This window comes from Simochromis diagramma, unplaced genomic scaffold (genome assembly GCF_900408965.1).
Source record: "Simochromis diagramma unplaced genomic scaffold, fSimDia1.1 OVJJ01000348.1, whole genome shotgun sequence".
NCBI lineage: Eukaryota > Metazoa > Chordata > Actinopteri > Cichliformes > Cichlidae > Simochromis > Simochromis diagramma.
The window spans coordinates 837,182-851,126 of NW_024386755.1; the positions used below are offsets into that span (position 1 = coordinate 837,182).

The following is a 13,945-nucleotide window of genomic DNA, read 5'->3' on the forward strand; positions in this document are numbered from 1 at the left end:
GTGAGATGCAAGGGGGGGGGGGGGGGGGGGGGCAGTAACACCACACCTAGCTGCAGTGACATGAAAATAAACAACGCACGACTTCGATTTTGTTGTACTGTCCAGACAAGATCCACAGTAATAAAGCCTAGAAAGGAGGATATAAAGGATCATAAACCACAAGCAGTGAGTGTACCAAGATGGTGTAACACTGATCTCTAACAGGGAAGTAAGGTATGCTGGCTGGCTTCCACACATTCCCCGCCTGTCAGGACGAGGCCTACTCGCCCAGATTCCAGCTAAGACAGAGCGCTATTCCTCCTCTTCCACATGCACACAGCAGCAGAATCACAGGTAAAATAGGTCAAGGAATTACAAGATACAGCATGTTTACATGCACATGTATTACCAGTTTCCTGAAGTCACTTATTTCCTGTGGCTCAGCTCCTGGCTGGGGGGATCTGGATAGCTTCTGGGACACTGCATCTGATAAAGAAAAAGAACAAAGTGTCAGGGTGAGGGGAAAGCACTGAATGTTGTTACTCATTTCTGTAGTTGTTTTTGTGGACTGAGAAAGTTTAAAAAAAAGAAAAAAAAAAAAGAAAAAAAAATGATGTTTAGGTGATGGTAGATAAACAGGAAATATAAAAAAGGGATTTAATACAGAAAAACGGAAACAGAACGAGACGGGTCCTGTAGGTGAGAAATTATACCATAAACAAGTCTGTCAACCTGGTGTTACCTCCATGGCGCAGCTGACCTGCATCTTGATATAAAACAGAAAAGGCTGAGCACTGAAACCAAAACTTCCTTACTGACCCTCTTAACTGTCCTTTTCTTACAATCCTTTCCTCTGCCGCCTCCATCTATGACAGGAATGTCAAACTCATTTAACACCCTGGTCCACTCACAGCCTACTTTGAGCTGAAGTGCCAGACAGGTGAAACTCCCCATCAGTCAATGTGAGGAAGTTATTTCACAGAGTAAATGTGTAGTTTAAGAAGGTTAATTTCAACAGTGTGTGTCGGTTTCTGTAAACCGACACACACTGTGAAATAAAAGCACTGTAAGCACGACTCTTTGGGCTTAAATTATAATAGATAAAAGTTCTGGCATATCATTCCATTATTATTATTATTAAATACACAAATACACAAACTGATTTTTCTATATCAGTAAAAAACAAACAAAAAAAACATTTTTGTCATTTAACTGTTTCTATAAATAGCCATGAGGAGGAATTTATAACTGGGAAAAGCTGTAAAACCTATGAAAACATTTGTGGGCTGGGTTGGAGTCTTTTCTGGGCTGATTCTGGTCCCTGGTCCTTATGTTTGACACCCCTGTTCTATGACGACTGAACACACCTCATGCTCCCAGGTCCTGGAGGAGACAGTCTGACCGACAAGGCACAATGCCTGTCAAGAACAGTCATCCGGCAGGCATTTGTAACTTCTGGAGCAACAGGCACATGTGTCATCTTTTGAACACTATGACTGAAAAACAGCAGTGGATGACTCACCTCATTCTAAATATGTTTTATCAGTTTAAACAGGGGAAATTATTGTGAGTGGAAGGATAAGGTTTGATGCTTAAACAAAATATTGGTCAATATGATAAGATACATTTTATTTATCCCAAAAGATGGTAAATTAACAGAGTCAGTAAGCATAAGCCTTCAAGACGTAATCCGGAGTGTTACAAAATAAAAAAATTCAGTAAAATAAAATAAATAAAAAGCAGACTTATTAATTCTTTCCCACTTTTTAAAATGGCAAAATATAGAAAACTCTGTGGTACCTCAAAACCTTCAAACAAGACTTCCTGACCTGACCTCTGTTTGTACTGTATATAACACCTCAAGCAGTGATATGCATGGGTCTCTGTATCTGTACACCGTCTACAGTTCAAAGAGCTGTAACTATGGAAGCCAAGATGTGAACCAGGCAATATGGCAAACAAATATACAGCATCTAAAAAAAACCCACACTGATGACACGCAGTGCACACAATGACTGAAGCTGGTAAACTTCCGTTTTTTCCCCTGTGGTTAAGACACTCTCCTGTTTACTAGGAAAAGAACAACTGCAGTGAGCGTGTGTGAGACTCGGACATTTCAAGTAAGAATGAGTATACTTATGAAAGTGCAGAGAATAAATTCATAGAAAGAGGTAAGACTTGGCTTTTCACCACAAAATGTGTGTGTACTCGCCGCACACAGATACAGGAGAAAGGCACGTGGGGTGACCAGTTCCAGGAAGTGTGCTGTTTAACAGTGATAAAATCTCAGGCCAGAGATGGTCAATGTTTAACTCCTTGACTGGATTTGACTCAAAGTATCACATGATACACAGCAAGCGTGTGTTTGAGATTTTAGGAGAAAGCTCCAAACCAGCACAGAGGGTTCACTATGGAGTGATTCAGGGATGACGTTTATGCTGAAGGGCAAACCCCAAACTTAGCCTTTTCATTGTTCTGCGCAAAACAACTTCACTGTAATGCCAGTGGCTGCCAGTTTGTTTTTGGGACAGAGTCGAAAATAACGTGTTTAATCGCAGACTCCAGAGATATCACACAGCACAGATCTCTGGTTGAATGTCACAGATGATGCTTAAGTTTGGACTCATTAACTCACCAGCACTCGTGTGATTTTCCAGGAACTAGAAAATTCAGACAATAATGTCGCGTTTAATCTGTAACACGCATTTAGGCATTTTCTTCTCTCAAATGACAAAAAGGACAAATGACTCAAATGACTAAAAAGCTTATATCATTTTGACATTCTGCCATCCTCTTGCACACGTAAACAAGACCACTTTAAAACAATTGCAGTGAGAACACTAAGATTACAACTACACCTGACAAATAACTACTAACTAAATAATAACCAAGCAACTATTCTGACACAAACAGATTTTGCCCCTTAAACATCCATTTTAACTGAATAAAGGAGCCCATACTAGCCTCGTCAAATCACTGATTTCATGAGAACTGATATTTGAGCATCAAATCTGTAACATTAATGGCGTTTGTTTTCCCCTCTGGTGTTGAAGGCAACAAAGGTGCCGTAAGCCCTGCACACAGCGCAGAGCCTGATGGAGGAAGAGTGCTGAAAGCTGTAAAGGGATTTATAACAAGACAAAAACCAAGGGTATGACTGAAATGGAATGCAGAACAATGATTGTTTTATTCTGTTTAACGCTGGAAGAGAAAACTAAAAATATGATTAAATTACAAGCACAGAAATAAGACGCCCATCATCAAATTCTTGCTATTGCGGCATTGCACATGAAGCAATGGAGCGTAAACAGAACCATGTCTGAAAATGATGAGAAGAGAAAGCAGAACACTCAAGATTAATAAAATTTCAAGTCAATTAATAATAAAAATTCCAGACTGGCAATTTTGATTGAAATGGCCTCTTTACTAGAAGCTACGAGTTTCCAGCTACATTATCAGGATACTAACTAGTCATGTAAGGAAGACTTCATTTGTTTAAGCAAATAAGTACCTGAGCTTCAAGTTATTTTTGTAAGATAACTGCACGGGGAAAACAATTCCCAGTAGTGAGTGACGTTAACCTCAAGTGTAATGTGTACATCTTGCGCAAAAGGGATTAGGCTATGGTACACACAGATTCCTAATGCAGGATTTTCACATCTTCGGAGACTCCCTGTAGAATGATAAGAGTGACAGAAACACCACAGTGGGAGTCTGACTCTGAGTTTCTTTCTCCTCGTATAACCACACACCCTTCCTCTCCTCCACCCATCCTCTGGTCCGGGAATGCGAGGAATGCGGAGTCTTAAAACGGCCGGGGGGCTTCATCACCAGCAGAGTTTCTCACCGTCCTCGGTAAGGAGCATCTTATCTGCCCAGATGTACTCTGACCACATTGATTACACTGAAGTTATTTGAGAGCCAGGATAGCTGCCATCCTGTTGCTATTCGCCTTAGTATCCTCCTTGCAACCTCCAGTCCACAGAGACCAGTGAGAGCGCAGATTTTAATCAGGTGTTTTACTTTATTATGCAACCCTCAAGGCACCCTCCTACCCAACAAATGTCCTAGAGGGCACTTCCTGTCTGACTACACAACTATGTTTTTATTGTGCCTTGTGCATTGACTTAACCCCAGAACCAACACATAAACATAGTGCATGATGTATGATGTCAGCGGACTGCTAAAAACAAATGTTCACTGTTAACGACAACTACAAACTGCTGCTTTGAGATATGGGTCGAAATGGTGCCAGGTAAAGAGCAACAGCTAAAACACACAGAAGGAATGCACTAGTATGCACATTTTTAGCACTCCCCAAACCAAGTGTTGTCTGAAGGGGCCTTACATTTGACCATGCGTCATCACTGCCTCACCGTAAACAACAGACCACTGTCTGTCGTCTTCTAAAAACAATACACACCCGCTCATTAGCACAGAGGGATGTTTATAACCCTCAATCACCAACAAATATGGGAGACTCACACACAGGCTGATTTTTTACAGTCAAAGTTGTTGTTTTTTGGTTTTTTTTTTAAAAAGTGTTTGATAAAATCCCATTCAGTCGATGTCTTAGCCTTTACCCACACCTTCCCCCTTTTTAGCTGCTTGCTTCAATCTCTATTTATAGTGGCTGTTTGTGAGGCTGCCCTCAGGTGGGTGGTGTGAAAGACTATCTGTGCATTGACTCTCAAAAAACATCTCTCGGACACTGTAAATCAGTTACCTTCTGTCAGGGCTGACAGAGAAAAGGTCCCTTCCCTGCAGCTCACACACTGGCACAAGCCAAAACAAAACAGATACTCTGTGACCTCTGACTGAGATCACTTAGTTCACTGGAGAAAAAAAGAGAACAGAAGCAAGAAACAGACCTCAAGAGATAGACGACCAAAAGTCTTGACATAATCTGGAATTTAAGGACGCAGGGACAACATGAAGACAACAGGAAGTTAGAAGACATCCCTTTGCAATAAAAGGCAGTTAAGACTGATGTGATTGTTTTACAGATTAGCATACACATATTAAAGAGCCGATAAACAGCAACTTATTCAAGCTGCCGTTCTAATCATTACAACTCTTACCAGTTTTCAGCATTTGCATGGATGTGTGGGTGAGGGAACATTGGTAACATGTGAACGCGCCATATGCGTGCATATGCAGATATGTGTGCACACACCGAGCCTTGCGAAAAACAAATGCCATCATCTGTGCACGTGTCATCAGCTTTGGCAGACATGAAGCAGCGCTGTGAGAAAGTGTTGCTATAGAGACGTCAGGTTAAGGTTTTGACCTCAGAGGTTACAGAATGGAGGCTGTCAATGTGAAATAAATCTGAATACTAGTAAAAAAAAATAAATAAATAAATAATGATTTTACTTGTGCTTATTAGGCAGAAGGTTTATTATTTAATTAAGCCTAAGCTGATCCCAGGCCTGTCCTGGGCAATATAACAATTTATATCCTGGGTAAACAACCACTAGAAACCTGTCAGTGTCTTCCAGTTAGTGAAATGTTAGAACGTCACTGAAATCTAGAAAGCTAACAAAAACAAGACAAAACACACAGATGGACAATCTAAACCTCTTCTATGAAACATATTGAAATAACAATCCTCAGTCTGATATCACAAATTCAATTCGTCATCAGTGTCTCAGCTATTTATATGTAGTGTAGTAATGTCATAACCGATAATATAATTTTCTGCATAGATGCTCCCCTTATTGGATGTGCTATGTGGGCAGACAGTAAGAAAATAAGCAGAGTTAATTCCCGTTTGAATGATCCACCACTACAGTGTTCACCTGAAAACAAAATTAACTGAATCATAGCTTAGACATTGCCATGTTTTCATATGGACAGTGTGTAGTTAGGAATGCGCTCCAGAGCTTATCTCAGATTAGCTTTTCACATCCACTCAACGTCAAACGTTTTCTTTACAGGGATGTCGGACGAGTGAGCACTTCATGGAAAACTCTTGTTATAAAAACATGTTACATCAAAAGTGATCATTTTATACCCAGCTTTAACCTTTTGGGACTGTCTTTATATACATAACTTGCCTAAATGCAATCAGGTGACAGGTTTATGCTCCTGCATGCATGCACGCAGGACTGGATAAGCAGTGGTGCATAACACACTTATCTCATTTTTGATGACCTGTAATGCAGATCAACTAAATTCTACTCTTTGTCTTGCCATCAAATTGGCTTACAGACCGCTTTTCAACACCTGACTAACAACTTTAAATCTGTTTTCTTGCATTTAAACTCCTGCTTTCTCAAAGCTTTTTACATCTGTGGCTTTCCGACAAGTGAGCATCTAAATTAGATTCTAAACATAAAACTTCAAGTCAAAGACTTCCTTTGCTCAGCTGACACAATGTAAACATGTTGGCTTAGAACAAGATTTATTGATGATTCAAAGGATCATGTCAAACCTAAGCTGATTTATGGCACTTGACCATTAGATTTAACAAGGGTAAATATGTCTCCATCAACCCCAACTATGACCCTGAATTGGATAAGTGGAAGAAACTGGATGGATGTGTCTAACCACATATGTCAGTGACCACATCTGGCTTGGGTACAGACAGATTTCTCTCTCATATTTCAATCTGCTCATTTCTTCCCCCTCTAACCCTCTCCTGCTGTCTTCCTTGCATTCCTTGGCAGGTCCTGGCCTGCTGTGCAGCAGAGTGGAGAATTCCAACAGGCCACTCTCACCTCACAGTCAGTCACATTTCTAGCTGTGGCAGTTTCTTTTCTATGTATAGTTGGGACCAGCTAGCGGAATTGAACATTTTCATTGACCATAATGGCTTAAATAGGGCTTATCTAATGCAAGTGTGATCCTGAAAGCTAGCAGAAACTGGTGTGCCACACCAAACACACCTACTCACACACAAATGAAAGAAGACTACTTTTACTGGCTATCTTACACGCTGCTCTTTGAGAGGATGTTACGCAAGCCATTACTTTAAAAGTATAGCAGCAGGAAGTGTCAAAGAGATTGTGGTGGTGGGTGTGTGTGAGTGAGAGAGAGATATAATGGGGGATGACAAAAAGAAAATTTAAAAAAAATAAACAACCCAAAAACTGCAAACCACAGCTATGTGCTCCATTTCAAGAAACCACCAATAGAACACAATTCTGGTTTCAAAAGCAGGACGCACGCACGCACACACACACACACACACTTCTTATGAGCATACTGTGCTATCAAACAACATATTATTCTCTTTAACATGTTCCATTCAAAGAGCATCCTCTGGAACCTTGCTCAACAGCTAAAATGGGGTATTTAGACAGTTGAAGAAAGGAAAGTCTGAATATTTTCTATTGCTTTTGGAATCACAATATTTACAGTCTACTACAAATTGGCAAACTAAAAGGTAAAAAAACAAAAATACCAAACAAAAAAAAAAAAAAAAAGGCAAGGTATCTTAAAGTGGTGATAGTCCCTCATTTTGTTTTGTTGATAATGAAGCGCAGCATCTGCAAAGTCAAAAATGATGTCATATCTTGTAGAGGTGTTCAATAATTTGAGAAACAGTAACAATAAAGTTCAAATGGGTTATCCTTTCATTCTCAAACTAGTCAGTGAACCCTTGTACTCTGTTGAATGGGGCTTCGTGATCCTGGTCGTCAGTTTTGCTCAAGGATGACAATGATTACTCATAACTGTGCATTAATTTAGGCCATACTTGTCACCTTCCAGAGAGGGACCATACTGGGAACAAACAAACAAACACAAAAAGTATGATGCATTTCAAATTGAACTATGACTTAGGAGATTTCTCACACTGCTCACACAGTGGATGTGAACATCCTGATAGCTGAAAGTCAGCATGTTCACCTCAGAGTCATTGTTTTGCTTGAAATCCAAGTTGGTGGAGTAAAGCCAAAACAATGAAAAACACCACTGTCTAAATACTAAGACTGCACTGTGTCCTCAATTCCACCATGCTGCTATATGCCAATAAAACCTTGATGTTATGGTGTGTGCACCAATCCAAGTGTCACTGATCACTATGAAGAAGCTATGACAAAAAGATTTGAAATCAAACCCATTCTGCTTTTATGTAAAGTAACTGACTATATTAGTCACATTCTTCCCTTAAACTGGGCCTTAGCTACACCACACCATTTGACACTGGGACCTCTAATACACTCTTCCTTCCATTTGTAGTCCACCTGGCTTTGTCTCCACTTTAGCTGTACACATTAGTATTCATCATTTATTAACCAGCTAGCTAAATCCTCACAGATTTAGCTAGCTCGGTGTACAATAGTGTTCATTCTTGTAAGTAAAATGATGTGTGACACAGGCGCCACCACAGTTGTAAAAACTTTTTCTTTTTGTGAAAACACTTGCTTAGAATTCTGCCTTCATTTGTGCCCCCGTTTCTCAGGGGCCTGCTTTGGGACCAAATCTGGCTTGGAATAAATAGCTGCATTGTTGGCTCATGTCTTTGGAGTGACGTCAGTTAGCCTTATCAGTGTTCTCCAACTTTACCTCAGAGGGAACCTGACAGCAGACCTTGCTCAACACACAGTAGGCAGGAGCATTGCCCATTTTAAATAATATCAAAATGCATGAACTGGGCATCAATATTTCCCAAAGTGCCACAGAAGCAGCAAATACTGCCCAGCTCCCCTGGGAAATTATTTTCCCCTTTTATAAAATGTTGTGTAGGTCCAAGATTTACTGCCTGCAAAGATTTAGATCTTCAGCTGCGAGTTATACACTGCAGGTGTAACTATGTGCGATACACGAAATAGGTTCAGTAAGGCAGCATTTGCAATGCTTTTGCTTGCTATGAATATTGTATTTACATTTTTGGGGGACTCAAACATGGACACTGCTACTTAAATTTCTAGATAATCTGAAAAACCAAGTCCTTTGCTTACAATGGCCAAAAGAACAAAGTGACTGGTGACCGTGGCTGCATGCCTGCTAGCAAAGCTGCGTGTTTGTATCATCTGTTGTGCTGCCTGCAATATATCACCACTGAGCTGCTGATTAACTAGATGCGCATAAATTAAACTCACAATAAAAATTTAAGACTGAGCTAAAGGATATGTAATGACTTTACTAACACTAAGGTGCACACACACACAAACACAGATCTCAGGTTAGTTGGAAAGAAGCTATTGGTTTACTAGAAATGCCAAAACCTGAATGAAAATAGGTCTAAGGAAGTAGCCCAACTGTTGAGTCGTACATTACATGATCAGTAGGTTTGGCTGCAATTTCCTGCACCCTTTGGAAACACCACGATTTCTGCACTGATTTCTTAAAAAAAGAAAACATTGTTTTTTTTTGGTTTTTTTTAGTTGGCTCTTGGGGAAATCAGTACAGGGTAGAAAAAGTAGGGAACATCTTTAATTCAGTAACTCACAGAATTTTCTTTAACAGCAATAACTCCCATCCTACAACATCAACATAGTCACAACACACCATGTCAGTTGTGTTAAGGTCAGGTCTGCCTTGGCCATCCCAAAGCATGCACTTTCTCCTATAGGTTATGTACTTTTGTGCTTTGGGTGATTGTCTTGTCATACTACCCTGTCTCTACAAAGCTTTAGGTATTGTACTTCTGTACAGTTGTACTGCTGCCCAAACTATAATGCAGCCTCTACCATGCTTTACAGTTGGGATAATGTTACACTGTAGATATACAAGACTTAAAAACAAAACAAAAAAAACAAACAAAAAAAATCCTCCAAATGTAACATTGCGCATTCTATTCAAAAGGTCACTGAAAGTCAGTCCACAGAAAAACGTTAAAGAAAATTGGGATGGTCTTTTGTAAGCTTGAGGAGAGCTAGAGCATTTGTTGGAGAGCAGCAGTCGTGGTGTTTCTTTTCCCTGTAATAATATAGACAATGAGCAAAGATCTCAGTGCTGTTGCTTGCTTGCTGTTACCCTTGAATTCTTTTTCACCTCCTAATGGACTCCATATTGTGATCTCAGACACTCACAGCTACAGAAAGTAGCTGTAGTCTTGAATTTGTTCAAAAGTGTTAATCGTATTGCGGACTGACAAGCACAAAGGTCTTTAAAAATACTTTTGTATATCACGCATCTCTATTAAGATTCTTATAAGGTCCCGTGAAGGTGATCAATGTCTGGTTCACTCCAAACAAACTTTAAGATCAGACCCATATTTTGTAAGGCTTTATTTACAGGGACCGACACTTCTAATCTTCTGTCTTTAACACAAACACTTGACTCTAAGTAGCAACACTCCAGGGGATTACTTATGTTTCCCGGTGTGTACTATAAGTGATAGAGAACTCAGCCGTTTTTGTTTGTTAATTTAGTCTGATTGCGATTGTTGCCAATTGTGACTTTTATCAAGACTGATTACATTTTATTATAAATGAATCGAGTGGGTTTGTGCATCTTTCAGGTAGACATCATGCACGGTCTCATACAACCTCTAAGGCACATCTGACTAGTTGGAACAGACATTATGTTGGGTGGACAGTCAAACAAGACTTAAAATAATAAAAACAAAAAAACAAAAACAAAACACAAAAACCCCACAGGTGTCACATTACCATTTAGACCAGGGGTGGGGCCTCAATGGTCGGTGTCCTGCAGGTTTTAGATATCACCCTGGGTCAACACACCTGAATCAAATGATTAGTTCATTACCAGGCCTGTGGAGAACTTCAACACTTGTTGAGGAGGTAATTTAGCCATTTAAATCAGCTGTGTTGGATCAAGGACATATCTAAAACCTGCAGGACACCCGCCCTTAAAGCCCGGAGTTACCCACCCCTGATTTAGACTGATGTAGCAGCTTTACCCCCACTCAAGTTTACCAAATTACTGAGGGTTTTTGTTGTAGTTGTAAGATTCTTAATGAAATAAAAACAAAAAGGTCATCATGCTTATTGCAGAAAAGCTGACTGTGCGAATTGCTCCCTTAAGTTTCACATCCTCTCTGTTGTCGGTCCATTTCTCAACAATGAAATACACACAGCCGTCAGTTGCACAGAGACTACAGATCCGTTAAAGGTGCGGGCAGGTTTCCGACTTTAAAACTAACAACACGATGAGCAAGCGTCAAAGTCCCCCTCAGCTGAGGAGTAATCACTCCGGAATGCTTCGTCCCTTTCTCGTGTGGAGAGAGCTCACGATAAAGGGAATGTGTTACTTGTTTTGCTTAGATAATGAAATCCACTACCCCTCAAACAACATCTAAACGTTTAACACGCCGACAAGGTTTTCTGTGAACATCAGAATAACATTTCAACTTAAAACTATGGTTGTTTTTCCGCCGCCCACCACCACACCGGGTAGGCTGATTAGTTAGCTTTAAGAGGGGGTTACAAAAAAAAAAAACAACCTCTTCATCGGGGTTAATTAAAAGATGACAGACTAGACTGCTACGATTAGCTGAAGTTGTGACCGTTCTCCACAGCAGGGCTGGGATTTTAATGCCAAATATAAACAGCAATAAATGCAACATTAGACGAATTGATGAACTGAGTTTGGCGTGATGACGTCCTCACTCCCCGAGCGAAAAGCCCACAGCTAAAAAGAAGTGATTTTTTTTAAATATATATATAAGTGGGACTTACCTTTTTTAATTTTCTCCTGGGAGGTCGTTAAAAACGCAGAGGACACGCCAGAAGAGCTGAAAGTTAAAAGTGCTGCTTTATCTTCACGACGGAGTGGGCCAGGCTACTTTCACGCACAGCGAGTCCGCGTATCTGACAACACCGCTCGACAGCCTCTCCACGAATAGCACGGATCCCGCAGGTGGACAGGAGATCTGTGTGCTTCCTGTTTGTTTCAGAAGGTGAACAACCACCACCAACACCACCTCCGTTGCTGCATTTCCCTCCGCCACCGGCTCTATTAAGCCCGATCAGTAAAACAAGAACAGGACATCCGGTAAATGTTCAAGAATAAAAATTCATTTTCATGAATTCGCGGTGAAATACAAATTTAAGCCATACAAATAAGACATGGCGTTGTCTATATGGAAGGTAAATGTCTTCAGATAACTTTTTGTTTGTTTGTTTGTTTGTTTGTTTGTTTTAGATGTTATAAGCTATTATTTGGAGTGGGAATTGCAGTTTAGTTTAAAATGTGATAAAGAGACAGAAAAGGAACTCATATGTTGACACCCAACGCCTCCCTGAGAGCATTCAGTGCAGCAGCACCCACTGATACGTAAATTAACACAGTGTGCGTCTGATCTAAAGGCAACACAAAACTGCTCGTATCTTGATTTACTTGAAACACACGGTCTTGCATTTAAATACAAATTCTTGCAACATAAAGGTTATGTATGTTGATGTTGTAGACTGCATCTTTTCAGAAACATCCTGTTGTATGCAATAAATGAGCGTTGCTTATAACGAGGACCATCACGTGTAACCTGACGACTGCCTGTTGCCCTCCTTATGGGGCCTATGAAATCCAAATCATGTTTGAATGTGGGCTTTACAGTAAATTCATCCCGATGATGCAGATTAGGCCTACAGGGTCACTGCAGCAGCTGGTCAGTCTCAACTATTTCACATGTAAAACAAAACACAAATATGCAGGAGTTTTGTGGGTTCGCTCTTTTAGAAACTGTTACTTGTACAGTATTTTCTTTGTTTGTGGCAAAATATGGATACAAAATTCTGCATTCGGTGCTGGGTTTTTTTTTTTCAAATATAATTAAAAAAAACAAGCACATGTGGCGACACGGCGAGGCTTTTATTTTGAAGGCGACAACTTGGCGATTTGCTCTGAGGCTTGTGTGAGGCAGCTCTCCGGATGAGCTGTGAAGGATACCGGGCTTTTCACCAACAGCCGCTCACAGCATGTACAAAACGCCGAAGTAATGTCACAACATTTCTTAACATCCTTGTTGAGAAATAGCTTGCCAGAGTGAGTGCAGCCTATTAGGCAAGCTCCGCATTCAAATTGCTCATACCACAACGGATTATGGACAGGATCCATGCGACTCTTTAGTCGCCATTTATTTTTATGTAGCCCCCAAATCATTCACTTAGGCCATGAAGCGTCATTAAACAGTGTCCCTTTTCATCGCTATAATCTTCACAAAACCTGCACAACTCTACAGTGCCAGTAAAATATTGAACTTTGCTGCCATCTGGCGAACAAATCTATCATTATCTATGGTTAATGCGTCAACCAATAAACCAAACTGTGGGCCAGATTGTAACTAATCGTTAAATAAAGAGCTTGTTTTACCCGAGACAGCTTGTGACCTTACTAACGCTGATAGACCACTGTATCAAACTGTGTTATAGCTAATTTAGAAATCACACATAAGCTATGCGTGATTTAAGTTATGCATTTAACAAAAGTTCAACCTGAATTATTTTATATTCTCATTGACTGGTAAACCCAAATAAAAACAAACAAACAAAATAATACATACATATATACATAGATACATTTTCAAAGATATTATGTGAGGCATATTTTGAATTCCTAAAGAGGGATGCAAGAAAGAAAAATGAGTGCCATTGATCCAGAGGTCTGTCAATATAAAAGTTTGTTATTTTGAGAAACACAAATGAAAAAGATGTTTTAAAAAATCTATTTTCTTATAAATATGAAGGCACAGCTGCTCTGTATTGTAGGTCCAGGTGTAGACGACAAACCTGCTGCCAAAGAAGTTGACTGCTGAGTATCTCACACTTAAGTCGTTTTGGAGATTACCTTTCATATTTTGCCATATTTTAAAAGAACAAATTTACAAAAAATAATTATCTCTTCCAAATAATCATTCCAAATGTCTCTGTTTCAGTCAGGTCACCCAGCAAGCTTGTGATTGTATGATTATAGAAAATGCATTTGTTCAATATGTAGATTTTAAGTATTGTTGTTGTTTGTTTGTTTTAAACATCAGCACTACTAAAGGTGCATTGTGAAGATTTTTGTGCCTCACCTAAACCCATTTTAAACCTGCTTTTTGGCCATGTGC

General features: G+C 39.9%; 1 protein-coding gene across 1 annotated transcript in view; it reads right to left on the bottom strand.

Moving 5' to 3' along the window:
• pik3cb (phosphatidylinositol-4,5-bisphosphate 3-kinase, catalytic subunit beta) overlaps positions 1–11,860 on the bottom strand; it is a 47,750-nt gene extending 35,890 nt beyond the window's left edge. Inside the window, exons 1-2 of the mRNA XM_040024642.1 lie at positions 11,574–11,860; positions 389–465 (exon numbers count right to left, since the gene is read on the bottom strand). The gene's annotated coding sequence lies outside the window, so the exon portion shown is untranslated. The remainder of the gene's footprint in view (positions 1–388; positions 466–11,573) is intronic.
• Between the last annotated feature and the right edge of the window lie 2,085 nt (positions 11,861–13,945).